At 35.4% G+C, this 3629-nt stretch overlaps 1 long non-coding RNA gene across 1 annotated transcript; it reads left to right on the forward strand.

Annotated features, from left to right (window-relative positions):
* Positions 1-3173, forward strand: LOC146517436 (uncharacterized). The gene is made up of 5 exons (XR_014874470.1): positions 1-689; positions 2285-2361; positions 2458-2519; positions 2796-2937; positions 3033-3173. It is a non-coding gene; the product is annotated as an uncharacterized LOC146517436 (long non-coding RNA).
* Positions 3174-3629: the final 456 nt, after the last annotated feature.

The raw sequence follows: 3629 nt of genomic DNA on the forward strand, positions 1-3629 counted from the left end.
ATCTGCTCTAAGAAATATTTCCTGTGATCTAAAATTTGGCACATTTATATTTGCGTCTGATAACAACAGCAGATAATGTGCTGTACAGCTGATTCTTTTGAGGGTGTAGCGCCTTCAAAGGTTGACGTAGGCACCATGTAGAGTTATAAAACGGGGTTTATTCTGGTCTCGACGACCCGGGAGAACTGCTCAAAGAAGAAAACGATTTTTTTTTTTTTAAACATCACATCAAAATGCATTCTTCTACTTTGTGTAAATCAATCACAACGTAATTAATCACAGAAAATAAAACATTTAAAGAACACAAACAAAGTAAGCTGACCTCCAGGAGAGGCTAAATCAAGGGCGTAGATTTGGCATGGACAGAAGGGACACGTCCCCACCAATATCCAGCGATTATTGAATCGTCCCCAATAATTTGATGTCTTCGAGTAAAGAAAAACAAAACCGACAGAAAGAAAAGAAAAACGATCTGTTAACGTCTCGTTCACCCAGCGGTGCAGAAAGAGTTAAATTACGTGCTCTACTGGGGTCCTACCTCATATGACAAATATGGCCAATGTGATTGGCTGAGCCTTTCAGGGAGCTCTGTTTAGTTTTATCAGCGGCAAGCCTGCGCTGCGAGGAGGAGAGGAGGACGGCAGCAAAGAGGAAGAAGCTGGATATAAGAGAGTGTTTCAAAGAAACCTGTAAGTCACTTAAGGTCAAGTTCACTCATAAAATGTATCCGTCATAATAACGTTACAGGCTATGCTAGGCTATGGCCCACTATTGGTTATTTCAGTCTCCCACAGTAGCATTTCTAATTTTGATTGAAACTGTCAGAGAAAACGGCAGCTTTGAGCAAGCCAGGATATTAGTTTACAGAGGCTGTTAACATTATATGTCTAACATTAAAATGTTGGTGACACAATCATTTTTGAGACAAAATATCATGAGGTAGTCATGATTTTGCAAATATTCCACCTTGTAGTGCAGTTTGCACAACTTGTTTTAAAAATGCACTCACCCTACAAACATTACTGATGTGTGACTCATCAGCAATGTTTGTATAGTGTGCCTAAAATGTTGCATAATTTTGGTGAGAGATCTTTTACTTTATGGTAAACTTAGATGAGCAGTTTTATGGACAAAAAACCACCAAGTCATTCAGTGTTCCCTTAGTGCTAATGTATAAGAGATGTTGGTGTACTATAACTGAAGTAATGTTGTTAAGTCCTTAAAGTCATATTCTTTTATTGTCATGACTCTATATGAAGCTATTTTTATTTTTGTATGATACCTGATTTATATGGAATATGGCTGAAGTAAACTAAAGCCTAAAATACTTAGTCATTTTTTTATAGTAACATTATATAATTCACATATAAAACTATGAATTGTTATTTTAAATGGTTTAAAAGCACGTAGAATACCATATGTAGGCAAGTATATTTCTCCTTTTTTTTTTTTTTTATCAAGAAGCAAACACAAAAAGGAAGAAAAAAAAAAAGAAACAGGGCAGGGTTTGGTGGTTGAATCATCCGTCCCCACCAATGCCAAAACCAAATCTACACCCCTGGGCTAAATAGTCCTTTATGGCCTTACTATCTTTTTCTAACTTATTTCTTGCACTTATTTAATTTTGAACATTACTTTTTCCATGTGTGGAGCTACCCATGTGTGCTAGCAAAAAAGGGGTTGGGTGGAGACCAACTCTACATTCCACTGTTCATCACCAGATGGTGCAAAAGCGCAAGATCCAGACATAAAGCATCAAATCCAAAAGTCCTTTACAGAGGGTTTTTATCATTATTATTATTATTATTATTATTATTATTATTATTATTATTATCATTATTATTATTTATTATTTAACTAACTTTTTAAATGTTTCACACATTAAACATTAATGCATGAATGGATGTGTATTTTAAAATGAAATACTAAAAGACATTGTTAATTATTAACAGCTTAATTATTGTGCTTTGTATATGCTACATGTGTATATATAGTACATGCAGTATGACAGGAACACAGAGGTTTAGTGCCAGACTTCACATAAAAAGTATCAACTATGTTAGGATCCATGATTATCATGTGTGGTGTTAGTTTACATTAGTGGGTCCTCTCATGAAGGTGTGTGGATCTCTCACCTCTCTCCAAATTGTGGTTGTGTGTTTGATACTGAAACAGATGAAGACTGCTGATTGGCTGAAGTAGGGTACAATATATATTTTTGGTTTTTGGTTTGGGCAGTGCTCACCTCTACATTAAATAAACTGCTGCTCGTGTGTGTTTGTAGGTTCTCAGCCATCCAACTCATGGTTGTCTAAGGAGCCTGGAAACACTTCAACCACCCGGAAATACCCAGCCTGCAGAGTACATCATATGATTTATTGATTTATTTTGTGTTCATGTCACATGGATGGATGTGAAATTAATTTACGATTGTTTTGTTTTTTTATCTGTTTCTAGAGGAGACGTCGTTCAGGTTGCAGGACTTGGTGGTTATAGAGTAAATGCCACCGGCCACACATGTAAGACCATATTTTGTTTGATTATTTCACAGTTAATGCTAGAATTTGATTTTGGTTTCTGTGACTGTTTTATACTTACATTTATGTTTTTTGTTTAATACTGTATGAAAAACAAGTTTTTTTTCTTTTTGTAAATTTTGGAGTAGATATACTGTGTGCCACGTTCCTTGTTTAAAAATCATTTGGAAACATAAAAAAAGACGAAACATCATTTTACTCAAAATTTTAGCTTTTGAAAGATTATGAATAACTTTTGTTCTTTTCCTTTTTCTATAGTCCCTGATGAACCACCTCACCGCACTTCAGTGTGCAAACGTGTGTTGCTGACTGTGAGCCTACCAGATACTCTCAGTGTACTGTATATGTGCCATATAACAACAGGCTGTGTCTGGAAGAACATCAAGTAGATGCACGTGGGGTTAGTTGACTGCTAATATTACTGTATATCATCTGTGTATGTTTTAGATATTTTGGAGGGAAAAATTGGCACAAACTACATTTCTCTTCTCTCAGGGTGATTCTGGTGGTGGAGTGATTTACAACAACATGATTTATGGTGTAATCAGTTCTGGTTTTGAACGTGTCTCTACTGGACCAGCTGTTACTGTGAATGTTTGTTCTGACATGAACTGGATAAATCAGAAAATTGCTCAAAATAATCTTCACACTGTGAAGATGCAGAAAGGATTTCTGATCAGACATGCCACCAATCAGCTGCAGGGCCTGAACATGATAAACTTCATAAATCTGAGCTGATTGTTGAGGCTGAAAATGTTTACATGGAGGCTGTTTGCTCATTGGTGGCAGATAACCTGTTCTTTTAATCACTGAGCTATAGAGGGCATTAAAATAAATACATTAACTATCAAAATAAGTTTTGTTGATAAAATACATTTTTTGAAACTGTCCATTGTTTTGTCCCAACTCTAATCACACAACCCCCACCCCCCCCAAAACAGAAAATAAATAAAATAAAATTATAGTACATATGAACATATGTATTTTATATCTAATAATACATTGTTTCCATCTTATGTTCAGTCCTGCATTTTTATACTTCTAAGACCAAAGTGAAAACTAATCGTTTAATATTCACAAAGCTCATGGACA

This window comes from Neolamprologus multifasciatus, chromosome 6 (assembly GCF_963576455.1).
Source record: "Neolamprologus multifasciatus chromosome 6, fNeoMul1.2, whole genome shotgun sequence".
Classification (NCBI taxonomy): Eukaryota; Metazoa; Chordata; class Actinopteri; order Cichliformes; family Cichlidae; genus Neolamprologus; species Neolamprologus multifasciatus.